At 37.5% G+C, this 13,188-nt stretch overlaps 1 pseudogene; it reads left to right on the top strand.

Moving 5' to 3' along the window:
• Window positions 1-982: 982 nt before the first annotated feature.
• Window positions 983-1,654, top strand: LOC102439725 (annotated as a pseudogene).
• The last annotated feature ends 11,534 nt before the right edge of the window (window positions 1,655-13,188 follow it).

Here is a 13,188-nt window from a genome sequence, read left to right as displayed (position 1 = left end):
AAGTTGACCTAGAAGCACTTGACTTATAACTTGGCGGCTACTGAAAGGCTAGCCTCATAATTCAGTGGTCCAGTGACAGCTCTGCCTATAAACCCAGGTCTTCATTTCACTGACATTTTCAGGTTTAGTCTCCTTGAAAATGCTAACAAAAGTGAAGCATATAATTTCTCTGCTTGGGAGAGTAGTGGTGATGTTTATGGAACCATTTGCTGTCTCAGGGGTAATCTCCGGATAATTTGGATTAACCTTATCAGGTCTCTAGGTACTACATTACCCAGGGTGGATGATCTCCAGAGTAACCTTTCCACATCTTAAAGTTTTTACCCTGACACCATGTTGTATCAAAAAACATTCAAAAGAAATTCATCGAAAATTACCCAACCAGGCTTACTTCAACCCTTTTGGTTTGAAGTGGCCATCGTCCAGGCAAGAAAACATAATATCTCCTGTGAATAATTCTCATTAGACAGTGGGACATCCTAACATTTTCTGTTTCCTTTTTCACAAGACAGTTGTTATGTATCAAAGGGCCACTCTTCTCATATTTGTTCAGGTTTTGAAATTGATAATTTGGCAGGAGGAGGAATGCTTGTTACTTTTTCTGCTGGTAGAAAGAGTTTGCTTAAAGGAGTGAAGAATTTTCCCCAAGGAAGAATTTGTCTTTTGGATTGGCAACAGAAAGAATCTTTCATTTGTATTGACTGCTTTTAAAAAATCTAAAATCTATTGTTTATATTAATAATAATAATTTATTAGTATCATAAAGTCAGAGCTTAAAGTGCCAGTGCAAAGCTATGAATTTCACTGTCTCAAAACTAAACAAATTGCTAGACAAGGCAGTTGAAGAGGAGGGAGCGAGTGGCGGGGTCGGGGTGGGGGGGGGGCCGGGGGATGGGGGCTGGACTGGCGTGCACTCCGCGCCGCCTCGGGACGTTATTGCGCGTCGAACGGCTGTTTTGGGAAGACTATTGCCTAGAAAAAAAAGATGTTTGGTTTTCACAAGCCAAAGATGTACCGAAGTATAGAAGGCTGCTGTATTTGCAGAGCTAAGTCCTCCAGTTCTCGATGCACGGACAGTAAACGCTATGAGAAGCATTTCCAGAGCTGTTTTGGGTTGCATGAGACACGTTCAGGAGACATCTGTAATAAGAAATTGCCGGCAGGATAAAAAACAACAACACTGGAATCACGTGGTAAATGCAAGGGCAGGACCCAGCCTGAAGACTACACTGAAACCAAAGAAAGTGAAAACTCTATCTGGAAACAGGATAAAAAGCAACCAGATCAGCAAACTACAGAAGGAATTTAAACGTCATAATTCTGATGCTCACAGTACCACCTCAAGTGCCTCCCCAGCTCAGTCTCCTTGTTACAGTAACCAGTCAGATGATGGCTCAGATACAGAGGTGGCTTCGGGCTCCAGCCTTTTTAGCTCTCACGTACTGGAAAAGACAGAAAATATGTTGTGGGATTATCTATAAAGGCCGCTTTGGGGAAGTCCTCATGGACACGCACCTCTTCAAGCCTTGCTGCAGCAACAAGAAGGCGGCTGGCTGCCGAGAAGCTGGAGGAGCCCGGCCCAGAGCCTCTGCCCATCTCCACCCAGGAGTGGTGACTGAGGTGTATGTAGAAGGGGAACAGGAAATGATTGAAATTTTAGAAAAAAAAACACACCCAAAACACAGCAACAAAATGACCTTCCTGTTTTTCACTTGGATACCTGCTATTCTGCCAAAAGATAATTTCTAGAGTAGTTCTGAATGGGTTATTTTTCCTTCCTCTTCCACAAGTCCCACCAACTCTGAAGCCAGTGTCTAGCTTACTAAAAGGAAAAAAAGACGTGTACATAATATTTAAGTGGAAGTTAAGGCTCAGCATACATTTTTGTCAGGTAATTCTTAATACCTGGAGTTTTCTTTCTTTATTTCCTTTTTTTTATAGTTGAAGTTTAAGAGGAAAGTACCATTGTTCAAATTTCAACTATAATAGTTTGTATATTCAACATTTGAAGTATATTCTATTTTGTTGTACTCTTTTTTCAAAGTGTATTCAAGTACGTTTTCTGAAATATAGAAATTTATCTTGCATTTTGGTCTCTGGTGATATTTTTAACAATATTCAAAAGCTAGTATAGAGACATCATTTTAGTTAAGAATAGAAGTCCTATTTCTCCTTTCCAACTAAAGAAATCCTACTTCTGTTTTTTTCTTTATATTAATATTTGGCAAATTACTGCATGTTGCCACTTCCTTTCTAATTATTATCCTGAACTATAGTGTTCTAGTTACCATAATGAATTTACTATTTTAATGTTGACCACACTTAAAGAATTTATATTTTAAATCAAGACCATTTGCTTCTCAATCATACTTTCTGAAGGTTAGGAAGAACAAGTAATATTCTGGCTCTTTTACACATGAGGAACTGGAGGTCCAGAGGGATTACAGGAGTTTCCAAATTTCACACCGGACTAGGTCGTGTGACTCTACATCTTAATGCTCTTTCTATTACAAAGAAAAGTTGTCTATTTTTACATCTTTTAGAAATTTAAATAAACTGATACTTAATATTTTGTGGCCTTTAATTGTGCATTTCATCAGATACTACTTAGATTGATGAAGATTTTTTTAAACAGCTCCCTTTGTAATCTTTTTATCTTTTCCATAAACATACCTAATGGTACTTTTTAATAAAAGCTCAAAAAAACCCTCAAAAAACCCCACACAAAACACTAAACAAATTGAAAAATAAAGTAAGTTAGCACTTGTAATGGTGTGAGAAGTTGAGCCCAGGTGATTCACTGCAGTTTTTCTGAAAAGTCTTTATCCAATTTCAATAGTTGAAACTGGGGGAGCAGAGCAGGGATTGCTGATAAAGCAATGTCATATGTTATGGTTAAAGTACTTCATGAAAGAGATACAGAAGAAAAAGTTACTGCCTTCTTCATATTGAAACCTGGCCTGTTCTTCTGAAAGTAAGGTGTCTATGAACCTTTACATAATACACATTTATTTGTTTCTAAAAATGAGAGTCTGAATTTAGGCACTTGAATTATCAAACATGATAAAATGTTAGCTGCAGTCAAAGTCCTTTGAGGTCAGTGATGCTAGTTAGGGTGCTTCTTTGCATGCAGGTTTCAGGCAAATATTCAGGTTGTCTGTGATAAAAAAAATAAGGTCCTATTCTACTCTATAAGAGAGCTTGACATAGTCAAAGTAAAATATCTGACAATTTCACTTGAGAAGGAACAGATAAAATACTCTTCAAAATAATAATTGTTTCTATTTCTTGAGAGTCTCTTTGTGCTAGATGCTTTGCATGTATATGGTCTCATTAACCTACGCAATGTTATGAAGTATATCATCTCCATTTTACAGAGAAGGAAAACTGAGACTCAAGAGACCAAGGCACTTGTCTAAGTTCACCCATCTGGATTGAAATTCCGAAGTGGAGGAGCTAAGATTGGAACCTGATTTGTCTCTGAAGTCTATACTCTTTCTGTTATGTGCATTGCCTACAAAATGCTTAGTCACTTCCTGCTGTATCTACTTGAAAATAAACCAGAGAGGTTAACGGGAAAAGCCAAAATATGGGAGTGGGGAAAGGAAGTGAATGTGGGTACAGTGGCATTTTGACCAGAGAGTTACATATATTATGATGTGTGGAGTTGTGGGCAGGCAATTAGAGGATGAACAGTTAGCTAGCTAAGAAGAATGACTACTGAGCTTGGGAGCATAATTTATTAGAATGATTAAAGACTTGTTGCAGAATTTCCTTGTCTCAGACCAATGGAATAATGGAAAGAAAACTTGCATACCAAAAATAGAACTATCTCTTCTAATACTGGAGTGTGATATTTAAAGAAATAAAAAATAATAGTTACTATTTATTGGACTTATCCTAAGTATGAGTTAGGGTAAGTCCAATAAATGTTTTTATTTTATAGCATTATTTTTAACCTCACAACACCCTTGTAATGTAGGCATCATCATTTCTGTTGTATACTTAAAAAAACAAAGAAACCAAGTGTCACAGAGGTTAAATGAGTTTCCCTAGGCTAATAAATAGGTCCATCTTGATCCCGAGTCTTCATTCTTTCCACTATATCTTGCTGTCTCCAAAAAAGATATTTGAAAACCTTTCCTACCTATTTCAGGTTAATATATGATCAGTTAATAAAAACCTTAAAAACTATATTTTAAGAGTAACCAGTTTTGAAAATGGATTCTGAACTAGAAACAGGGAGAACCAAGATGGCGGCATAGGTTAACGCCGGAGCTTGCTGCCTCGAACAACCACTTCAAAAATACAACTAAAAGACGGAACGGACATCATCCAGAACCACAGGAAGGCTGGCTGAGTGGGAGTTCTACAACTAGGAGGAAAGAGGAAACCATAAGAGACTCAGAGGAGGTGCAGTGCTGAAGTGAAATACTAAGGTTCGGAGTGCATGTGGAGCGGGTCGGCGGCGGAGGGCGCGGTTGTTGTCTTCAATCGGGAGGGAGTTTCAGACTCTGAGCTCCAGATCTGGGCGAGTCTCTAGGGACCCAGACTCAAACGGGAGAAGCAGGAAGGCAGCTTTCTCTCCGAGGTTTGCAGTGGTTGCAGAGCCGCCGGGGACGGAACTGAGAGCAGCCATAACTGCTCGCTCCGACCGCCCTGTAGATCCCCGGGGACCCGCCCCGCCCAAGCCCTGCACAGAGGCATTTGCCGGATAGCCTTAGGCAAATGCTAGACTAGCACCGCCCTAGAGATCCAGGACAGAAGCTCTCCCACTGCAGACACAGCTGACTCTCATAGCCAGTTAGCCTGGAGGTCAATTCACCCCCAATATTGCCGACAACAATCAAGGCTTAACTACAACAAGACTGCGCACAAAGACCACAAGGAGGTGCACCAAGAAAGCATAAAAAATGTGGAGACAAAAAAACATGACAGAAATGGAGGATATAGAGCTAAAAAATGCACTTTTAAGGGCTTTCAATAATTTGCTAGAAACTGCCGATAAACTTGATGAGAGCCTCAAGAAAACTAATGAGACCCTCGATGTTGTGATAAAGAACCAACTAGAAATTAAGCATACACTGACTGAAATAAAGAATATTATACAGACACCCAACAGCAGACCAGAGGAGTGCAAGAATCAAGTCAAAGATTTGAAATGCGAAGAAGCAAAAAACACCCAACCAGAAAAGCAAAATGAAAAAAGAATCCGAAAATACGAAGATAGTGTAAGGAGCCTCTGGGACAGCTTCAAGTGTACCAACATCCGAATTATAGGGGTGCCAGAAGATGAGAGACAGCAAGATATTGAAAACCTATTTGAAGAAATAATGACAGAAAACTTCCCCCACCTGGTGAAAGAAATAGACTTACAAGTCCAGGAAGCACAGAGAACCCCAAACAAAAGGAATCCAAAGAGGACCACACCAAGACACATCATAATTAAAATGCCAAGAGCAAAAGACAAAGAGAGAATCTTAAAAGCAGCAAGAGAAAGAGACTCAATTACCTACAAGGGAACACCCATACGACTGTCAGCTGATTTCTCAACAGAAACTTTGCAGGCCAGAAGGGAATGGCAAGAAATATTCAAAGTGATGAATAGCAAGAACCTACAACCAAGATTACTTTATCCAGCAAAGCTATCATTCAGAATTGAAGGTCAGATAAAGAGCTTCACAGATAAGGAAAAGCTAAAGGAGTTCATCACCACTAAACCAGTATTATACGAAATGCTGAAAGGTATCCTTTAAGAAGAGGAAGAAGATGAAAAAGGTAAAGATACAAATTATGAACAACAAACATGCATCTACCAACAAGTGAATCTAAGAATCAAGTGAATAAATAATCTGATGTACAGAATGAAGTGGTGATTATAATGAATCAGGGACATAGAAAGGGAATGGACTGACTATTCTTGGGGGGGAAAGGGGAGTGGGAGATGCGGGAAGAGACTGGACAAAAATCGTGCACCTATGGATGAGGACAGTGGGTGGGGAGTGAGGGCGGAGGGTGGGGCGGGAACTGAGAGGAGGGGAGTTATGGGGGGAAAAAAGAGGAACAAATGTAATAAACTGAACAATAAAGATTTAATTAAAAAAATAAAAAATAAATTTCAAATGGATCAAATATTTGAATCCAAAAAACAAAAACAAAAAAAAAAGAGTAACCAGTTTTGCATATCAGATTAGAGGTACTAGTAAAGACACAACATGTTAGGTGGGATAGAGTAGGTCTTTGATATGAGAAATCCACAACCTTATTCTGGAACCTTAGGCTAATGTGATCTGGAAATAGAGGCACTGGCCTGAGAGATGGACCATGACTGCCTCAATGTAGCTGAGCAGTCTTAGACAAGTTATGTAACCTCATAGTCCCCAATTTTCATGTTTCTCTTTGTTTTATCCCCAACTCCTAGTGCAGTGCTTGGTACATAGTAGAAATAAAAATGATACATGATATAAGCCTCAGATTGCTAATTTTTAGGATTTCTTTCAGTTCTAAGTTCTGTGACTCAGGAGGCATAGTAACTTTTGTTTCTTTATTCTTTCAATAAGACAAGTCTGTCAATATCTTTTGCAAGGTTATTGTAAGAATTAACTAGTATATTTTCCAAGATACAGAGTTCCTACAGAAAAAGATAAGAGCATATTTTCTTTCCTTTCTGATAGTTGTGATACTTTCATTAATACTTTGCACTGACCAATGCTACAAATGTGTCAGGTACTATAGAGAAAACAGAACCTTCCCAGTAGGTTCATAATCTGAATACAATTTCATGGGAGTAGTATTAATGACTGAGTTTAAAAGTGATCACACGTCCGTGTTTGAGAGAATCTGGTCGCATATATTGTAGCACTAGAAGAGTCAGGGAAGAGTCAGACGGACATCAACCCAGACATTGCCAGAGGGAAAAGAGTCATCTAAGAGCCTGTTCTATTGGTGGGGCTTTTGTGTTATTTCTTGTCTTTGCAGTTTGGAATAGAGCCATGATTTTGTGGTCTCATAAATATGGAAGCCAGGTGCTTTGTGCTCTACGCCCGGTAATTTGCTGTATAAGGGTCAATAATCCATCTCAATTCTCAATTGATTCATTTTTGAAAAGTTGATGGTAGTGTTTACATCACCAGTTTATTGTGGAGATTCATAACGAATGACTAGAATAATCTGAGTAAGTTTCCTTTCTATGGCAACTATGTGGATATTGCATATTTTCCAAGTCTGCAAAAAGATCAAAATAAATTAGAAAATCATATTTACTAAAATATTCCAAATGGAATCTAGGCCATGTGATTTTATCACTCACTTTCCTTTGCTAAAAGCCTTACTAACAAAAGAAAAGGAAAATAAGGGGGACATTTTTGTTTCTCTACTGGCAATGAGAAGTGTGTCATTTGCAAAATCTCCTGAAAGCAAGAGTGGATTATTTGTAAAAGTGTTAGTGTATTCTTCAGATTTATACTGATAACATACAATGATTCCAAGTTGCAATTTTTGCCTTACACTTTAGCAGAGAAGTGGAATCAACAAAGTAATAATGTTATATACGAAAAATCCAAGAGTTAGATGTTAGGTCATAATTTTTTCATTCATTTCTTTCTTTCTTTATTAATTCATACACTTATTTATTCAACAAATATATAAAGTTCCAGATACCGAGCTGGGTGATGAGGATAAAAAGATAACTGGTTTCATGACTTTTTAATTTAATTTCTTTCTTATTAATATTTATGACCTATACATCAGTAAATAACCTATGAAAGTTTATAATGTTCTAGTCTGATATTTCTGTTCATATGAATATTTCTCTTTATTAGTAAAGAAATGTACTCTCTACCAGAGATTCCTATGAATGGGGAAAATCTTGAATACTCTAATGTATTTACAATAAATAAAAATATACCCAAATTAAGAAATAAACAATAACATCCTAACACAGAATCATGATGCTTGCTAGAGACTCTCCATATTGCAAACAGAAGGGGATCTTTTAAGATTGAAACATGAGCTGTGTGACTGTAGTAACTGACTCTTCTCACAAACTTAGAAGTGTGAACCATGAGTGCATCTTAGTCTAATTCTTTAGGATATCTCTTCCTAGGAGGGACTTTCTTTTAGTTGATAACTGGCTGAAGGAAAACAAAGATGTATTGAATCCATATCTTTTTTTCAAAATATATTTTTATTTATTTCAGAGAGGAAAAGAGAGGGAGAGAGAGAGATAGAAACATCAATGATGAAAGGGAATAATCGATTGGCTGCCCCTTGCACGCCCCACATTGGGGATTGAGCCCACGACCCAGGCATGTGCCCTGATCGGGAATCCAACCGTGACTTCCTGGTTTATAGGTCAACTCTCAACCACTGAACCATGCCAGCCAGGCTTGATTCCATATCTGAAAAGCCTATGGCTTCAGACATAAGTGTGATCCAGAAACTCAAATGATGTCAGCAGGTAAGAGGTTTCTTTTTTGGCTTTGTTTTATCTGTATTGGCTCAATTTTTGAGCAGGCTCTTCCCTCATGGTGATAGAATGGTTGTCCATACTTCTAGGTTTATGTCTTTTTTTGCCAACAATTCAGGTGGAAGAGCATGCTTTTTTTTCCTCCAATAGTTCCAACGAAAATATAAGAATTGAGTTTTATGGAGTCTGGTTGGTCTGTCCTGAGTCACACGCCTCTCTATCCTTCAAGCTGGGTTAATGTCAGTCTCATCCAAACCAAATAAACTGAGAATGACAAAATCAGACTTCTGTTATTAGAGAGGACATGAGTATCAATGTCCATTATGCTACTTTTAGTAATATTTAGTGTCTAGAGAGTTTCTGTTTGTCCTCTGCCTTATATCACAGCAGAAGTTTTCCCATTTGGCTGCCTCTCTCTCACCCCAGTACACAGATTGCCCCCTATCTCACACATTTGGGTTTGCTCATTAGTCTGTTTATGAGACCATGCTTACAACCAGGGATTTTCAGGACTGTGAAATTCTTAAGTGGGAAATGTTTCCATTTATAGCAGAAAAAATTGCTCTGTTCTAGTTGACCATATGGCCTGCCTTAGTGTGATGTATTCTTATGTCATCAAAATCCCTTGGTATTGGTATAAAATCAACTTCTATAGAGCAGGATATGTATTGTGTATCCTTTTATATAAAGAATTTTTAATACTGTATGTCTCCTCAAAGAAAAAGCATCATGCAGTTGTATGAATTATATTAGAGATCATTTTTAATTTGACAATTAAACTATATCCGCTGGATAGTTATTCTTAATCTAGTGGATTTCTGAGTGTTCAAAAATAGTTAACATCTGCCAACAGGATGACTCATAAGGAAATCTATACATCATAACAATTAGTTAAAAATATAACTTTCCATAGTGGCTGCAAGATCAGTATACTCTATTGAAGGATATATATGGAGTTCAGTGAAATTTAATTATATTGCTGACTGCTCTTCTGTAATTTATTTCTATTTGAGTTTCTGCATTCTAGAGTCTGACTGAAACTGTTTAAACTAGCCCTTGTCATAATATGAGATAGTCAAGATAAAAACCCATTATTTAATTTTAACTTAAAAACTCTTACTGGGAGTGGTAGAAACTGAGCTAGATTCTTAGTATATCAGTAAACCATAAATGTAGGGGAAGGAAAACCCAGGAAGACTGAAGTAGAACATATCAGACACACAAACACCCAAAATATTTAACACAGAAATAATTATAACACAGTATAAAGGTAATACACTCTTTTGGTGCACAGTTACATTAGTTTTGACAAATGAAAAACTACTACCACCATTAACATATGGTTCTATCACCCACCAGATTGTCCTTGGACTGTTCCTTGGTAGTGAACCCTTTCCCATCTCCAACCCCAGCAACCAAGGATCTGTGATCTGTCTTATAGCTTTACCTTTTCCAGAATCATATACGACATTTAAAAATGGAAATGTGAAAAATGCTAATGTATTTTAGTCACCATTTCCCATGAAAATCATGTTTTATAACTATGCTCTGCATGCTAGAGACCTAGAAGGATTCTGTTGGAAATTCCATGGGCGGTTTCATCTCTACCAATCCCTGTGGACTGATAAATATTTTCTCAAGGAGTCAGTAATCTTAGGTCTTTGCTCAAAAACATTGTTATTATGCTGTTTTGTATAAAAGATTGTGCAGTTAAAAACAGTTAATAGTGATAGAATATAATAGACTTTCTATTGTAGATTGCTTTTTCAAAATTTAGATATGCCTTTATGACAGTACGGACTGAAACCGTACTCATTGCCATAACTAAGGACTTTCTATAGCTTGATGTGCCATATATTTAGAATTCCTCACTCCCAATCACCCCCCCCCCGCTCTTCCTATCTCCAAAACAGCATATATACACCAAGGAAAGGTAGAAAATATTGATGAGCATAGCAGAGTTGGAAGGGGACATAATTAAACTATTATAAATTCTTATACAGTATAGAAATGGTTAACTGTCTATGACTGATACCTAGACCTACTTTAGACACCACAATAATAATTTTTGAAAGGTTGTTATTTTTCCTTATACTCATACTCTAACTTTATTATGTTTTGATCTTTATCACTTATTTAAAATATCACATCATATTTATTCTTTGCTTTGTAAGTTGTGCAAAGGCTATTGGCCAAAAACAGTAATATTCTGATATAACCTGATTGATTTGATTATTTGAATTAGTTTAAATAGTAAAAATAGTTATAAAAATAATTTGTGCCAGAGTTAAAAGGACATTATTGTTTCATAAAATTGAGTAACTGAAAATTGTCTTTTAATAATGATTGTTTTGTAATCTTATGCATAATTTTCTATTAATTCTTTGGAACATTACTAAGTAAATCTCTGGAGGTCTTAGTCAAATTAAACTTATAAATTTGTATAAATGGCTATGGTCCATTTTTCAAAAGTTTTCTGTGGTGTTGAAATGAATATAGACTATATCCCCAGTGCCTTGGATGTAGGCTGTTTCAATGAAGAATAATTAATTAATTTGTGCATTCATAGAGAAAATTTTTACTGAGCACCTCTACTGCATCAGATACAATGCTAGGTACTGGGAATATAGAAGAGTTTCATTATTTGCTTTCAAGAGGCTCATAACAACTAAAATCTTCAAAAATGTGTTTTTAAATTTATATAATCTTTCTTTTCTTCACCAGTCATATCTAATCAATCACTAAGTTCTTTCAATATAACCCTCTAAATTGGTGGTTCTCATCATTGGCTGCACGGGTTGAAACTCACCAGGGAGTTTTAAAAAATACTAACGCCCGGGTTCTACCCCCAGAGATAAGACTTGGCAAATGCAGACAATGTCAATGTGTAGCCAAGAATGAAAACCATTGCCCTGGAGCAGGAGTTGGCAACTTTTCCTGGAAGGGACTAGATAGTAAATATGGTTTTGCTGCTATGACTCAACTCTGCCACTGTGGCAGGACAGCAGCCACAGATAAGATGTAAACAAAGGAGTGTGACTGTGTTCCAATAAAACTTTATTTATGGACATTGATATTTCAATTTAAAATAATTTTCATGTGTCATGAAATGTTATTGATTTTTTTCCTGTCATTAAAAAAATGTAAACACTATTCTTAGCTCATGGACTGTACAGAAATAGGCAGTGGGTCAGATTTGGTCCATGGCTGTAGTTTGCTAATCCCTGCTCTCAAACAGCTCAGAAATCTAGGTGTTCATCAGAATCAACTGTGACTTTTAGAAAGGTTCCTGTCCTTGCCCCCAGAACTTCTGACTCAGCAGGTCTGTATGGAACCAGGGGATTATATTGTGCAAGCAGGGTTTAAGAATCCCTGTTCTGAAGATTTATTGAATCTTTGTTTTTATCTAAATCCCCACCACTTTCCCCTTTCGAGTCTTTATTACTTTGCACCTGCACTATGGTAATAGCCTCTACCTATGTTTCCAGTCTAGGCTCTCACTAATTAATCTTCTACACTGCCATATTTCTTACCTTGTTTCAAACCTTCCAATGGCTTCCATTGCCTACAGGACAAAGTTTATGCTTACCAAGTCATACAATGGTTTTTATTATCTGGTTTTTGCCTGTGAACTCATCTCACACTCTTGATTCTCAGCAAAATGGGCTACTTGTAGTTCACACTGTGCTATTTCAGGTCTGTGTGCTTGAGCTCATGTTGGTCCCCCTGTCTGGAAAGCCCTTTGTGTGATTTTTGTGTGTGTGCGTGTGTGTGTTTTTCTAAAAATATATTTTATTGACTTTTTACAGAGAGGAAGGGAGAAGGAGAGGGATATAGAGTTAGAAACATCAATGAGAGAGAAACATCGATTCAGCTGCCTCCTGCATATTCCCTACTGGGGATGTGCCCACAACCAAGGTACATGCCCTTGACCGGAATTGAACCTGAGACCCTTTAGTCCGCAGGCCAACGCTCTATCCATTGAGCCAAATCGGTTAGGGCTGTTTTATTGTCCTTCAAGATGCAGGAGTATTTTTCACCTCCTCTGTCTTCATGTCTGGGTAAAATTTCTGGATTAGATGGCCCTACCCTGTGTTTTCATAGCTCATTTGTTTACCTTCACATAACATGTATCACATGATATTAAAATAATCTGTTTATAAGTAAATTGTATTTGAGATTAGAAACTCAGTTTTATCTTTATACTAGAGGCCCAGTGCATGACATTCGTGCATGGGTAGGGTCCCTAGTGGCTGCCGGCTGCCTGCCGGGGCCTTCCTTCATTCCACGCCACCCCCTGGTGGTCAGCGCACGTCATAGAGAGCAATTGAACTCCTGGTCTGTCAAACTCCCGAGGGAACACTTTGCATATTAGGCTTTTATCTATATAGATATTGTAGCACTTAATGCAGTACTTGATGCATAGTAGGTGCTCAATAAATGCTTACTGTCTTTTATGTACAGCATGCAAGGGAATTGGATCTGGGAACCAAGTCATAGATAAAGGAATAGATAAAATTTAGTTCCTGGACTGGAATATAAGATAGTTAATACCACTGGGGAGCAACTCAGTTGTTCTCAGGCAGAGCCAAGGAGTGTTACAGAGCTCCTGTAAAGGGAACAGTATAGGTCTCAGATTTGATCATTTGGTTATAATAAAACTAGAGATGAAATTGGACACAATGAGTCCAAGGCTCCCTGTCACCACTTGAGCCAAATTA

This window comes from Myotis lucifugus, unplaced genomic scaffold (genome assembly GCF_000147115.1).
Source record: "Myotis lucifugus unplaced genomic scaffold, Myoluc2.0 scaffold_27, whole genome shotgun sequence".
NCBI lineage: Eukaryota > Metazoa > Chordata > Mammalia > Chiroptera > Vespertilionidae > Myotis > Myotis lucifugus.
This window is presented reverse-complemented; position numbering and strand designations above follow the sequence as displayed.